Source organism: Trichosurus vulpecula, chromosome 2 (assembly GCF_011100635.1).
Source record: "Trichosurus vulpecula isolate mTriVul1 chromosome 2, mTriVul1.pri, whole genome shotgun sequence".
NCBI lineage: Eukaryota > Metazoa > Chordata > Mammalia > Diprotodontia > Phalangeridae > Trichosurus > Trichosurus vulpecula.
Window position 1 is genome coordinate 86,166,371 of NC_050574.1, and position 16,323 is coordinate 86,182,693.

At 41.1% G+C, this 16,323-nt stretch overlaps 1 pseudogene; it reads right to left on the reverse strand.

Annotated features, from left to right (window-relative positions):
• Nucleotides 1-259: 259 nt before the first annotated feature.
• LOC118840106 lies at nucleotides 260-2,162 on the reverse strand (annotated as a pseudogene).
• Between the last annotated feature and the right edge of the window lie 14,161 nt (nucleotides 2,163-16,323).

Sequence of the window (16,323 nt, forward strand, 5' to 3'; positions counted from 1 at the left end):
AATTGAGGGAAAGTAGCTCTCCTGGTGCACTTCCCTGAAGGCCTTTATGGTGTACTAACTCCAGATTTCTCACTCAAAGGAGAAGTTAATGGGGAATATGGAAACTCTAGACCCCACCCCTGAGGCACATTTTACCAGAAGCCATCCCACACCATCTGGGAAGGTGGGAAATGTAAGGTGCTATAAAGCCCTAGTACCTCCCTCTCCGCTGAAGATGACTGAGCAAGGAGGGATGGTGAGGAATACCCCCTCCTCCCCTTCAATGCAGTTCAATGAAAACCTCCAGTTCTTCAGGGTCCCTTGTATGGGACCTTGTGCTTGTCTAAGGCACGGGCTGCAAGGCACTGGAGGGTAATGTAGTTGAAGGGCTGCATGGAACTCTTGCTGAGGAGCTTTTCATCCAGCAACTCCTAGGCGGTTTTCTTGAATGCGTTAGTTGCATCCATGTGGGCACCAGCCTCCATCAGGGCACTCATGATCAGGGGGCAGTTGTTTGGGGCGGCTATGTGCAACGGGGTGTTGTTGTCAAAGTCCCTGCAGTCTGGGTCGGCTCCATATTCTAATAACACATTCACCACGTGCAGAGAAGGGAACTTGTCCACTGGGTAGCGGCCCACAGCAGTTGTGTCTTTGTCCACAGTCATATGCAAAGGGGTGAAGCCATTCTTGCCGCAGGGACAGCATTTGAGAAGCCTGTAGACAGTCTGACTTTTGAGGTGCTCTTGTTCTGGGGTACACTCCACTTTTTCCAAAAGATAGATTAGGTGGAGAATGATAGCTAGTGCTTTGGTGAACTGTGCAGAGTCACCAGGGTCTTTTGGGTGCTGTAGAGTCCTCTCTACTTCTCGAACTCCTTTACTGAGCACACCCATAAGGTCAGCGAAGCCAATCTGGGTACCCAGGCCGCCCTTGGTGGTTCGGTCCATAGGAGAAGAGTTCTGCGAAAGAGAGGAAGCTGCTAGCTGTCATGGGGCTCAGAGGTTATAGGTTGCTCTGCTGCATGTCTAGGGCGTACTTCCACAAGTGGATGCACCTTTCAAAGTTGCCCGAGTCTGCATTCACTGCCCCTCGGTAGCGAATGTAGTAGGAAATGTCCGGCTGGGAGGGGCCCAGGATCAACAAGGGCTGCATCCTCAACTCATCTGGATCCGTAATGAGGGCTTCCAGTTCTTTGGCGGTATTCACTTCCTGAGGCTCGGGCTTGGGCAGATACTTTGCGCCCTGGTGCCGTAGCTCCATGGCCCTCCTCTAATACTTGAGAGCGCCCAGTAGGTCCCTGTTTTTGTTCACGAACGTGGCCCCCAGCAATTCTAGGGCCTCCACTGCGGCTTCTCGGCTGGTGGAGCTGGGCCTCCTCCGGTCCCCGACTGGTGCTGGGCATGGCGGCTTCCTCCTCACGCTGCTGCTGCAGCTTGGGCTGGACTTGGAGCTCGGGGGCGGGCTGCTCCTGGATGAGGTACTCCACGATGTTGGTGTGGTCGGTGACGCTGGCAGCCAGCAGCGGGGTCATGCCATAGCCATCTCGTTCCATGCGTGCCTTGCAGCCCAGGAGCAGCTGCAGGATCTCCAGGCTTCCGGACTCGGCACAGTCGTGGAGGACCGTGTTGCCCTTGGCGCTGCGCCGGTTCACCTGCGCGCCCTGCTCCCGTAGGTAGCGCGCGATCTCGCAGTGGCCCTTGTAGCTGGAGATCATGAGGCACGTGTGCCCGTGCCGGCTGGCCACCTCCAGGTCGGCCTGGTGCTAGCCCACCAGGTAGCGCACCACGTCCCGGTGCCCATCGAAGCAGGCTGCGCTCAGCGGCGTGGAGTTGGTGCGCGTGGTGCGGTTCACCGAGGCGCCGCGCCGCAGCAGGCTCTGCACCACGCCCAGGTGCCCGGCCGCCGAGGCGGCCCACAGCGGCGGCGCTCCCTCGATGGTCTCGCAGTCGAAGTGCACCGAGCCGCCCGCCTCCACGCTGGCGCCGCAGCGGTCCACCAGGTATTCCACCACATCCAGGTGGCCGTAGCGGGCGGCGATGAGCAGCGGCGCCGGCCGGACCCCCAGCCTCCCCTGCCGCCGGCTCCCCGGTCAGCTCTTCCCGACTGCGGCCGCACAGCAGCTTCTGCAGCATCTGCAGCTTGCCGTCGCGCGCAGCGTTGTACACCGCAGTGCGCAGATCCATGGCGCACGCCGCTCCCCGCCCATCGGCCGCGCGGGGCCGGGGCAGGGCCGAACCGAGCCGAGTCCAGCCAAGCTGAAATCGGCGGCGGTTGGACTAGAGCCCAGCCAACTTTCTTTCTTTTTTTTTTTTTTAATAATTTATGTATTTTTAGTTTTCCACATTCACTTCCATAAGTTTCCAATTTTCTCTGTCTCTCTCCCCTCACCCCTCCCAATTGATAATTTTCCTGTTTTGTCGTGTAAGCTAATCTGATAGGTGTGATATGGTACCTAAGAATTGTTTTGATTTGCATCTCTCTAATCAATAGTGATTTAGAGCATTTTTTCATATGACTATAGATAGCTTTAATTTCTTCCTCTGAAAACTGCCTTTTCATATCCTTTGACCTTTTATCAATTGGGGAATGACTTGTATTCTTATGAATTTCATTCAGTTCTCTACTTATTTTAGAAATGAGGCCTGTATCAGGGACAATTCTTTCCCAATTTTCTGCTTCCGTCCTAATCTTGGTTGAATTGACTTTCTATGTGAAAAAAAACTTTTCAATTTAATGTAATCAAAATTATCCATTTTGCATTTCATAATGTTCTCTACCTCTTGTTTGGTCATAAATTCCTCTGTTTTCCATAAATCTGACAGGTAAACTATTCTTTGATCTCCCATTTTGCTTATATATCTAAATTGTGTACCCATTTGGACCTCGTTTTGGTATATTGTGTAAAATGCTGGTCCATGCCCAGTTTCTGCCATACCATTTTCCAGTTTTCCCAGAAGTTTTTGTCAAATAGTGATTTCTCATCCTAGCAGCTGGGGTCTTTGGGTTTATCAAAGAGTAGACCGCTATAGTCATTGCCTACTATGTCTTGTGTACTAACCTATTCCACTAATTTTGGTGATTGCTGCTTTATAATACAATTTAAGATCTGGTATGGCTAGGCCACCTTCCCTAGCATTTCTTTTCATTAATTCCCTTGATATTCTGGACCTTTTGTTCCTCCAAATAAATTTTGTTATTATTTTTTCTAGCTCCATAAAATAATTTTTGGTAGTTTGATTGGTATGGCACTGAATAAGTAAAGTAATTTAGTTACAGTTGTCATTTTTATTATATTAGCTTGGCCTACCCATGAGCAACTGATGTTTTCCCAGTCATTTAGATCTGACTTTATTTGTTTGAAAAGTGTTTGAAATTGTATTCATGTAGTTTCTGGGTTTGTTTTGGTAGGTAAACTCCCAAATATCTTATAATGTCTACAATAACTTTAAATGAAATTTCCCTTTCTATCTCTTGCTGTTGGGCTTTGTTAGTAATATATAGAAATGCCAATGATTTCTGTGGGTTTATTTTATACCCTACGACTTTGCTAAAGTTGTTTATTATTTCTTTTTTTAAAAAATATTTTGTTATTTATTTAATATTTTTAGTTTTCAGCATTGATTTCCACAAGATTTTGAGTTACAAATTTTCTCCCCATTTCTACCCTACCCCCCATTCCAAGATGGCATATATTCTGATTGCCTCATTCCCCAGTCAGCCCTCCCTCCTGTCACCCCACCCCCACCCTCTTTTCCCTTACTTTCCTGTGGGGCAAGATAGATTTCTATGCCCCATTCCCTATATATCTTATTTTCTAGTTGCATGCAAAAACAACATGTTTTTTTTGAACTTCTGCTTTTAAAACTTTGCATTCCAAATTCTCTCCTCTCTTCCCACCCTACCCACCCTCCCTAAGCAGGCAAGCAATTCAACATAGGCCACATGTGTATCATTTTGCAAAACCCTTCCATAATACTCATGTTGTGAGAGACTAACTATATTTTGCCCCCCCATATACTGTCCTCCTTTATTCAATTTTCTCCCTTGACCCTGTCCCTTTTCGAAAGTGTTTGCTTTTTATTGCCTCCTCCCCCTATCGGCTCTCCCTTCTATTGTCCTCCTTTTTTATCCCCTTCCCCCTTCTTTCCTGTGGAGTAACATACCTAATTTAGTGTGTATGTTATTCCCTCCTCATGTCAAATCCAATGAGAGCAAGATTCACTCATTCCCCCTCACCTGCCTGCTCTTCCCTTGCAATGAATTGATTTTTCTTGCCACTTTTATGTGAGATAATTTACCCCATTCTATCTCTCCCTTTCTCCCTCTCTCAACATATTCCCCTCTCATCCCTTAATTTAATTTTAGTTTTTTAGATATCATCCATTCATATTTAACTCACCCTGTGCGGCCCTCTGTCTATACATACATACATACATACATATATATATATATATATATATATATATGTATATGTATATTCCCTTCAGCTATGCTAATGCTGAGATCCCATGAATTACACACATCATGTTTCCATGTAGGAATGTAAACAAAACAGTTCAACTTTAGTAAGTCAGTTGTGATTTCTCTTTCTTGTTTACCTTTTCATGCTTCTCTTGATTCCTGTGTTTGAAAGTCAGATTTTTCTATTCAGCTCTGGTCTTTTCACTGAGAAAGCTTGAAAGTCGTCTATAAAATCCATATTTTGCCTTGGAGCATGATACTCAGTTTTGATGGGTAGGTGATTCTTGGTTTTAATCCTAGCTGCATTGACCTCCAGAGTATCATATTCCAAGCCCTTTGATCCCTTAATGTAGAAGCTGTTAGGTCTTGTATTATTCTGATTGTTTTTCCACAATACTCAGATTGTTTCTTTCTGGCTGCTTGCAGTATTTTCTCCTTGATGTAGGAGCTCTGGAATTTGGCAAAAATATTTCTAGGAGTTTTCTTTTTGGGATCTTTTTCAGGAGGCAATCAGTGGATTCTTTCAATTTCTATTTTACCCTCTAGCTCTAGAATATCAGGGCAGTTCTCCTTGATAATTTCTTGAAAGATGATATCTAGGCTCTTTTTTTGATCATGGCTTTCAGGTAATCCAATAATGTTTAAATTCTCTCTCCTGGATCTATTTTCCAGGTCAGTGGTTTTTCCAATGAAATATTTCACATTGTCTTCCACTTTTTCATTCCTTTGGTTCTGTTTTGTAATACCTTGATGTCTCATAAAGTCACTAGCTTCTGCTTGCTCCAATGTAATTTTTAAGGTAGTATGTTCTTCAGTTATCTTTTGGACCTCTTTTTCCATTGGGTAATTCTGCCTTTCAAGGCATTCTTCTCCTCATTGGCTTTTTTTTTTTTTTTTGCCATTGGCTCATTTTGCCATTTGAGTTAGCTTATTTTTTTTTTTTGCAGCGGGGAAGGATGGGCAGTTGGGGTTAAGTGACTTGCCCAAGGTCACACAGCTAGTGAATGTGTCAAGTGTCTTGACAAGTGTCAGGTCCTCCTGACTCCAGGGCTGGTGCTCTACTCACTGCGCCACCTAGCTGCCCCAAGTTAGCCTATTTTTTTTTTAAAGTGTAATTTTCTTCAGTATTTTTTTTTTGGTCTCCTTGTTTTTTCATGTTTTTCTTGCATCACTCTCATTTCTCTTCCCAATTTTTCCTCTACTTCTCTTACTTGCTTTTCCAAATCCTTTTTGAGCTATTCCATAGCCTGAGACCAATTCATATTTTTCTTGGAGGCTTTTGATGTAGGCTCTTTAACTTTGTTGACTTCTTCTGGCCATATGTTTTGGTCTTCTTTGTCACCAAAAAGAAAAAAAAAACATTCCAGAGTCTGATTCTGAATCTGAGACCATTTTTGCTGCCTCTTCATGTTCCCAGCCAACTACTTGACCCTTGAACTTTTTGTCAGGGTATGATTGCTTGCAGAGTAGAGAGTACTTTGTCCCAAGCTTGAGGGGCTGCACTGCTGTTTTCAGAACTACTTCTACATAGGACTCTGCCACACCAGCAGTTCTTCTCCCCCAAGAACCACCAACCAAGATTGCAGCCTTGATCCAGGCAGGGCAAAGCAGTCTTTGCACTCCTGCTCTAATTCATCCCATCAGGTGGGCCTGGGGCTAGAAGCAACTGCAGCTGTAGCTCTGGAAGCAGCCTCAGAGCTGCACCATCTCTGCTGCCCCTGGCGTGGTGGCCTACCATGAACTCCTTTCACTCTCTCCCAGAAGTTTTTCCCACTAAGCTGCTCTGTCGTCTTTGGCGTTTGTGGGTTGAGAAGTCTGGTAACTGCCACAGCTCAATGATTCAGGGCCCTACAGCCTGTTCTGCCTGGCTCCCCATCTAGTTGATCTTGGTATGGCCCATGCTGGACTCTGCTCTGCTTCCAGCTCTGTGTGATAGACCCTTCCCACCGACTATCTAGGCTGTCCTGGTCTGGAACTCTGCTTCCCTCTGCTCTTTTGTGGGTTCTGCAGCTCTAGAATGTGTTCCAAGTCATTTTATAGGTGTTTGGAGGGACCTGGTGGAGAGCTTAAGCAAGTTCCTGCTTTGCAGCTGCCATCTTTGCTCTGCCCCCTCAGTTGTTTATTATTTCAAGCAGTTTTGACTTGATTCCCTAGGATTTTGTTAAGTATAGCATCATATCATCTGAAAAATGTGATAGTTTCTTCTTTGCCTTTTCTAATTCCTTCAATTTCTTTATTTTTTCTTATTGCTAAGGCTAACATTTGTAGTACCATATTGAATAACAGTGGTGATAATGCACATCCTCCTTTCACCCACGATGTTATTGGAAATGCTTCTAGCTTATCCCCATTAATATGATGGACTGGCTGTGTTGTTTGAATGCAAAATGTATGCTTGCCAAAAAGACTATTTTGTGGAGAATTCACACAGGGCAAGTAATTCACACTATGGACAGAAGAAGCAATATGAGAATACTCTCGAGGTCTCTCTCAAGAACTTTGGAATCGATTGTATGACATGGGAGACATTGGCACAGGACCACTCAACATGGTGTGTTTATATCAGAGAAGGTTCTGTGCTCTATGAGCAAAGCAGAATTAAAACAGCTCAAAGGAAATGCAGGATGTCAGTATGAAATCTTGGCTTGGACTGCTGCAGAGTAATCCTTTCATTTAGTTTTGGTAGGTATAGGAAAGCCAGACTCTATCAATACTCCTCATTAAAAAAACATCCCTTTCAGAAGCATGATATGAACCAACTCATTGCCCAAGAACAAGAAACTCTGAACAGGTCAAGCATCTATGACTTCTATTCCAAAAATAGTATCTATTAAACCAGTCCTGGTCTACTCTCATATCTACCTACAATTCCTAATCTGAGTGCCTCTGACATTGAAATCTCTATATTCTTCGTGTTTGGAATCCCATTTCTTCATTTCTCACAGGCCTGAACTCCTCTGGACTACTCCATCATTCCTTAGAAAACTCTTTATCTTGGAAGATCACTTTATCTCTGGAACTCACATGAGGGCCCTTCCTTCTGACTGGAGGGTGGAGGGATCCTGCCAGAACCTCCATTTAAGAAAAGCAACCAAACTAGTCATCTCTTCATTCCCCAGCAGACTACATTCTTCTGGACTTCTCCATCATGTGTCTGTACTAACCCTGATCTCCTTCCCCTTTCAGTTTCCTTTTATGTGTTTTCTTTCTCACTAGAATGTATGCTCCCAGAGAGCAGGGAGTGTCTTTCTTTTTGCTTAAATTTGTATTCCAAATGCTTAGCACAGTGCCTGGCACACAGTAAGTACTTCATAAATGCTTCTTGTCTAACCTATGCCATGAAAACAAAATACACATCAGAAGAGGCAACCAGGGCTTTTTTGATCTACTCATATGATCACCTAGACAAGCACATATTCTCACAATCATGTAGTAAAAGTTATGATAGTATATGTGTGGGTCAACATAGATCTGTAGTTGAATCAAAAAATGCTGGCTGCCTCTTTTGGAATGCTCTCTCCCTTCTGCCTGAGATGTGCCCTGGAAAGCCTTGAAGAGTCCTCATATGCTTGGCAGTTCCAGAAGATGAATCTCCTTTAAAATCTAAAAACTTCTGTTGCATCATTTCTTATAGATCATTTCTCAAAGATAAATAAAATGCCATCACATTCATGTACCATAATATTATTAGTTATTCCCTAATAGATGGGAACCACCTTAAATATAGTTCTTTAGCACTACAAAAAAAGCTGTTATTATAAGTAGACCCATGTTTCTGCCCCCCAAAAAACACAAACAACAACAAACTCTTCATTTGATCCATCTGTCCTGTTATATTTGGCCTCACAACTCAAGTTAAAGCAAATACCTAGTTTCAAAAATTTTAGAAAACTGGTATTCAGGAAAATGCTACAACCTCAAGTGTTTTTTTAATCACAGTGAGCAGGCAAATACATCTTATACACACACTACAGTAATATAGATACACAAAGATTTATCCCACATATAAGAAACTCACCTCAGGCTGAGGGTGAGGGAGACATGTTGGGGAGGGAACATGCTCAAAGTTGAAGTTCAGGTAGGAAAATCATATACCCTAAAAAAGAGTCTTTGTTGAAAACAGGTAATTGGTGCAAGATATAGGAGGGGGTCATTGCTAATCAGACCCAGATGTGATGGAAAAGTTTCCACGGTCCCTTATCAATACTACGTTTGGATGAAGTTTGAGTTGGGGGAATTTCTTTATCAGGACCATTAACTGGTGGGAGGATTTGAACTTAACTATCTAAGGCAGCAGAGGGAAAAAGATGCAAGTCTCCAGAAGTAGGTCAAGTTCATCCAATCAAAAGGCTGCAAGCTTTATCTGCCTGACATTGAATAAATAGAGGCAAAGTACAAATTGCCTGTATAACCTATGTGCTTCTATGGGCATTAGGACAATTCGGCCTAAATATCTCCATACAGGAGTCCTATAATTATAAATATAATATTGATATCTATAACATCAGGTAATATAAAGTTAACAATAATCACATATCCCCACCAGCTCTTGTCACATGTTCATGGCTGGGCTCCTTGAGGAAGCCATTTATCATTGATGGCTCTTTGTAATCTGTCATCCAACTTCTATATTTAACTGAAATGCTTTCTAGGAAGTTACCAAAGATCTCTTACTTCCCAAATCCAATGATCTTTTCTCAGTCTCATCCTTCTAAATCTCTTTTGACAATATAAATTACCCTGTTCTCCCGCATACTCTCTTTTCTCTGGGCTTTTTTTGACATTACTCTCTCCTGATTTTTCTCCTTCCTTCTCACTCTTCTTTGCTGAATCTTCATCCAGGACATGCTTACTAACCATGAGTGTCCCCAAGGCTCTGTCCTTGTCCCTTTTCTCTTCCTCTGTTATTTTGTTTTATGATACCAGAACCAATAGGTTTAATTAACATCTTAACATCTCTGTGTTCAGTGCTAACCTCTCTCCTGACCTGAAGTCTCCCATCTCCAGCTCCCTATTGGAAGCCTTGAACTGTAGGAATTTTAAATTCAATGTGCTCAAAGCTCAATGCATTGTTTCATATTTCCCCAAAGCTCAGTTCTCTTGCTAACTTTCCTATCAGTGTTGAGCTCAACATTATCCTTCCAGTCATCTAGACTTGCAACCTCAGCTCCACACTATCACTTCATATAGCCAATAAATGGTCCAGTCCTGTTATTTCTACCTCATAACATCTTTAGTATGTGCCTCATTTTCTCCTCTGATGTTGCAAACACCCTGGTACATTATTACATATTATATATGTGTGTGAATGCCTGTGTATATTTGTGTGTATAGACATATATATGTAGACATATATGAGTATGTGGATGTATGTGTATATGTGTATGCATCCAGATCTAGTCTGTTCCCTAAATTCTAGTCCCACGTTGGCATTAATTGTCTGTTGGCCCTTTGAAACTATCTATATGTCTTGGACACAGTAAAATTTAACATGATTAAAATTAATCCTACCACTCCTATCTTACAAACTTCCTTAATTCTGTTGAAATCATTACCATTCTTCCAATTTTCCATATTAGCAACCTCATCATTATGCTGAATTCCTTACTGTACTTCACCCCACCCCATGTTGTGGGGATTAAAATTGTCCAATCTGGAGAGAGAGAGAGAGAGAGAGAGAGAGAGAGAGAGAGAGAGAGAGAGAGGGAGAGAGAGAGACTGAGGCAGAGCTCTGAGCCAATGGTACTTTATTGAAGGGTCCATGGTTCCCTCTATTGAAGTGGACCTTAGTGATAGTGTAACCCCCATCCACTCTTTTTAAAGATGAAGAAATAGATATAGAGATATAAAGTGACTTGGCTAAAGTCATACAGATGATAAAGGATCAAGCCATTGCTTGATTCCAATTTCAGTACTCTTTTAAAAATATTTGACAGTTTATTAAAATTATTTCTTGTCCATAAGCTGTTTTATTTTGCTCCCCATCCAAATAGGGACATGATCAGCCTGTGGCTTTGTTGACGTAGAGAACTTCCTCTCCAATGAAGATCATTGCCTCCTCTACAACTTTACTTTTAGAGTCAATCTATAAACTTCAGAGTGAATTGGGTTTAAGGTTTTAAGAAAGAAAAAGAAAGAAAGAAAGAAAAAGAAAAAGAAAGAAAGAAAGAAAGGAAGGAAGAAAGGCAGGAAGGAAGGAAGGAGGGAAAGAAGGAAGGAAAGAAGGGAGGAAGGAAACAAAAAAGGAAGAACAGAAGAAAGAAAGGGAGAAAGGGAGAAAGGAAGAAAGAAAGAAATCTAGCCAGTAAACCCCACGTTAAGTGGGCAGCCTTTAGCCATCAAAACAAGCTCCACTTAATGGCTGTATTTTGTGCCCTCCTGGCTTAGAGTGAATGTCAATGGTAACTGTTTCTCTTTGGAACACCAACCCTGAGGGCCTTCCCCTCCCAGTTTGATTTTTTTTTTCATTTTTTTCTAATTAAAGTGTCCATCCTTTGACTCACTTATTAAAGAGGCCCATTCACTGAATGGGAGTTTGCTCACTCTAAGTGAGTACATGAAAAAGCCTGAGCCTAAAAGGGTCAGGGTCTTCCATTGCATCCTGGGCCATTTTCAGTCATCCTGATGAAAATCTGATCACTGGATCCAGATGGCTCTGGAGGAGAAAGTGAAGCTGGTGACCTTGCACAGCCTTCTTTCATTCAAATCAAAATCAACTGCAAGTCTTGTCATCAATTCCCTGATGCCATGGTCCTCTTCGAAAACAAGGGACAACCACAACCTGTGAGTAGACCCAGCTGCATGAATGGGTTCCCAGCTAGTTGGGTAACTCAGCTGGTCTTCTCTCTCCCTCTGCTTCTCCTTCTACCCTACAAAGGAAGGTAAATTTTGAAGGCCAGAAGCTGCCCACTTAACTAGGGGCTTACTGTCTAGATTCCTTCCTTCCTTCCTTCCTTCTTTCCTTCCTTCCTTCCTTTCTTCCTTCCTCCCTTCCTCCCTCCCTCCTTCCCTCCCTCTCTCCCTCCCTCCCTTCTTTCCTTCCTTCCCAAAACCTTAAACCCTGGTTCACACTGAAACATAGATTGGCCCACAATAAGTCCCTGCCCAAGCTCCATTTAATGGGCACTCCTGGCTTACATTGAATGTCGATGGTAACTGTTTCTCTTTAGAAAATCAACCCTGAAGGTCTCCTCCCAGCTTGATTTTTTTAATTTTTTTTCTAAGTAAAGGGCAATCTGCTGACTCACTTCTCAAAGAGGTGCATTCATTGAAGAGGCATTACCTAACTCTATGCGAGTACCTGAAAAAGCCTGAGCCTAAAAGGGCCAGAGTCTCCCAGTGCATCCTGGGTCATTTCCAGCCATCCTGATGAATATCTGGTCACTGGATCCGGTTGGCTATCAAGGAGAAAGTCAGGTTGGTGACCTTGCACAGCCCTCCCTCACTCAAATCAAAGTCAACTGCAAGTCATGTCATCAGTTCCCTGTTACCATGGTCCTCTTTGAAAACAAAAGACAAACACAATAACATTTAGAGCCTGGGGCACTCATGGGTTAAGTGACTCATCCATAATCACACAGTCAGTATGTATCAGAGAAGGAATTTGAATCCTACTCTTTCTTACTCCCAGGCAAGCTCTCTACATACTATGCAATACTGCCTCTCTTTCTCTAAAGTAGTTTTTTCATAATTTTTTTCAACAACTTGTTTTATTAAAAACTTGTAGCACTAAGGATCTAACATTATCTTAGGTAAAGATGAAAGAGAATAAATCAAATTGATTAATTTTCTTAAAATACTTTTAGGCATCTTATAAATGCAACAATTATGTGGATAATGACATATAATTATAATTTTTAAATACTCATTATTGATACCTTTTGTCTTTCTATTGTAATTATTTTTTCTGAGAACAAAGTTTATCCCCTCCAGATTGAACCTTCTCCTACAAATCAATTAAGAAAAATGAAAAGACAGCGCAGTTACTGCATCTCAAATTGCACACACTGATCTGTCCTTATGTTGTCCATTGCCACGGTGAGAAGAGGAAAATATGCTTCATAATCTATCAATTTAAACCAAAAAATTTACTTAGAATTCATCTTCATAAAAGTATACTTTCTACCCTGCTTCAGTGATTCCTACTCCCTAGTCAGTTCCTCCTTCCTCTTGGATGAGTTCATCACTTCCATATAGTGTTTACTTAACTAATACAACTGGGCTACTTTCATCCCCTGAGGATCTTAGCTTGATTCCAGAATAAACATATGCCTCATAATAAATGTGTCCAGGAATCAGAACAAACACTGGGAAAGTCTTTGGACTAACGTCATCCCATGCTACCCCTCACCCCATATTTGTAAGTAACTGTGTGTTGTCTGGGGAGCTCCTGAGGAAATCCAGTCCCTTGAAACCCAGACCAAATGAGCCCTGGTGTGGCTCAAAAAATCGTGAAGTCATAATTTACATCCCTGGTGAAATCATGAGGGTTGATTCACAACTGTGGACTCATCAACATTAGAGAGAGACAAAATGAACCCAAACTCTGAGAGACAACACTTGTTATAGGTAAGGATGGGGACACAGACCTCTAAAAGTGTGAAACTTCTGTATTTCTAAATCTCTTCTAGTGGCTTGAGCAGGTAACAAATGTAGAAATGAATGAAACAAAATGATTGAGGTAGAGATATATCTGTACTCAGGAGGCAAAAGGGCATATAGCTTTGAAGGAAAAAGAGAGGGGACTGAATTCTGAGTAGGACAATGCCTATTTTCCTTTTTCAGATCTTTTCTCTCAGATCTTGACAAAGGGAGCAAACTGAAATTATCCACACACATTAAGGAGATATATGAGGAAGTGTTACCAACTTGGGATCTAGAGAGCTGGGATCGTATCTTGTCTCTGACACTGACCAGCTTTATGGCCATTTTGCCAATGAGCCTCGTTTTCCCTTTTCTAGAATAAGGATGTGATATTTACAATACCTACCTCATAATGGTGTAAGAAAACTGAGCCACTGTGAAATAATATATGGAGGTAGGGATTGTTCATGGTATTATTGTGATACTTCTTATCGGGATCTTGCTCTTTATTTTGCCTGGAAGACTACTGTGCTACTCCCAGAATGGTGGTACTAAGCAGAAGTTCAGTGAGAATGGACAGAGAAGGACCAAAATTTGAGCAACGTAGGTTCTCTGAGCTCCTTCCTGGAAAATGTAGGAAAGCCCATATAGTAAGACTTGAGTCTGTAGGGGAGGGAAATAAAGAATTCCAACCTCATCTATGTCTGCTCTCTTCTGACTCCTGCCTAGTATTCCACATTGCCTACAATCCATATTTGTCCTTTTTTCCTCCAAGATATTTGATACTCAAGCTTTCATTTCAACCTAAAGTCTCCACATTGACTCCTCTTTGAAGTTATTACAGTCTCTAAAAGAAAGAACAGAAAGAAATCCTTCAGAGGCATAGACTGCTCCTGGGTAGTGCAGTCATCATTAAACTGTCAGGCGTTAAGATAAGTTTTCTGATTCTGTGTTAGATAGGATATATCCATAATTTGACAAAAAACAGAGCTTTGATTTTCTGCCATAAAATCAAAATAGCTGCCATTTCTTTAACACTTCATAGCTATAAGCCTTTTACATTGAAGCTACTGGTAGTGCAGTTAACAGAGTACTAGATCTAAAGTCAAGAAAACCTGAATTCAAATCCAGCTTCAGATACTACTAGCTGGGTGACCCAGAATAAGTCACTTAACCTGTACTTGCCTCAGTTTCCTCATCTGTAATATGGTGAAAAAAATAGCATCAACCTCATAGAGTTATGCAGTAGATCAAATGAGATATTTGTAAAATGCTTAGCACAGAGATGGGCACAAAGTCAGTGCTTAAAAAAAGCCCATTACCTTCCCTCCTTCCCTTCCCTTTCTTACATGTCCTTATGTAATATATTACATGAGGGCAATTCATATATTCTCTTTTTTTCTTTCTTTCCTTTCTTCCTTCCTTCCTTCTACAAATATTTATTAAACACACAAATCATTGTGCTAGTTACTGGTAGAGATACAAAGTTTAAATAAGTAAAAAAAACAAAACAAAACAAAACATGGTCTTTAACCTGATAGAGCTAACAATATTTAGGTTAGATATGACTGTCTGGTTGTGATCTTTCTCATAGCTAAAATATTGTAAATAATTACTTATATAACCCTAAAGAATGAAGAGGACTGAAGAGACTTTAGAGTTCTCCTCTCTCCAATTCTCACCGGCTCTCCCTTGCTTTTTCTGCAGGACTGGGTAGTCATCTTCATTAACGAGAAAATCTCATACCAATGGGCTCTGGAACTTGAATTACATTTATGTTTGTGTTAATCATTTGTTTCCTTGCTAATCAATTGTGTAGCTTGTACTTGTAATGTTTGATTAAATCTATTTTATGTGTTTAAACTATAACATAAACAAATATGCATATATGTATATGTGTATATAATGAATATAAATTGTATAGAAAGTGATGATCATTGGTAGAGGAAATTTCCTGTATCTGTGAAGCCATAAGCCAATCCAATTCCCATTTGAGTGGGAAGCAAAATAAAACAGGTTATAAACAAGAAATAATTTTAATAAAGTCTTTTAAAATGAGTCTACTGAACTTGAAATCAATATGAATATATGTAATCATAAATATATACACATACATATCTATATATGTGCATATACATAGACACATGGATATGAACCACCAATTATAGGAAATTATTTTTCTCTAGTTTATTAAATCAATAACACATATTTGTGTGAGATTTTCAAAGTGTTTTCCTCATAACACCCTTGTGAGTTATATACAAATATTTTATCTACATCATAAAAGGCTGAGAAAATTACTTATCCACTATCAGAAGCATCTAAGTAGCACAATGGATAGAATGTTAGACATGGATTCAGAAAGACCTTAGTTGGAATCCAGACTCAGATACTTTGTCTGCCTCAGTTTCCCCAACTGTAAAATTATGATAATAGCATCTATTTCTTATGACTGTGGTGAGACTACTATGGGATAATATTTGTAAAGCACTTAGTGTAAATGCCTGACACATAGTAGGCATTTCATAAATGCTTGTTCCTTTCTTTTCCCCTATATCAAAATTGTTGGCTCCAACACTCAAGCACAGTTCTTTTGATTCTAAATTTGATGTTCTTTCTACTTCGTGCCATCATCTTTCATGCAGGGAGGGAAGTGGGCTAAAGCTTTGTATGGCTTTCATCCAAAAGATTGACAATCTTTCGGCATGGTATAATACTCAAAGAAGTGCTTATTGACTGAGTAACTAATTAACCACAGATTGTATATGTAGATAGTGTGATGACTCTTATAATAATAGTTTGTATGATCACTGAATCACAGAATGACAACTTTTTAGTCTTAAAGGACAAACTAGTGCTATTTTTCTCTGAAGGAAAAAAAGGAACAAAAGTTGTATTAACATAGAAGCACAGAGCACAGAGGGAGTAATAGTCTGTTTTTTATGTACTGGAAGAATATAATACAAGAATATTATATCTAATTCTGTTAACTACAAGGGAATGTTAAACTTGTGGAAGGTAAAGCTTGGGGTGGGATGTGTGATCTGTCCTGTTCTAGAGGATGGAAGTTGAAGTGTAAAAGTTACTGGGAGGCAGACTTTGGCTATGGAAGAATTTCCTAACAATCAGTGCTATCTCAAAGTAGAATAGACTTCTAGTGAGGCTCTGAGTTCCCCTCAATGAAGGTACATTAACAGACTGGATTACCACATGTCAGGAATAATGTAGACAGAATTCTTAAATTGGGTCAAAGGTTGGTCTAGATTACTTTGCCTCAAAAGACTCTTGACACTCTTTGAG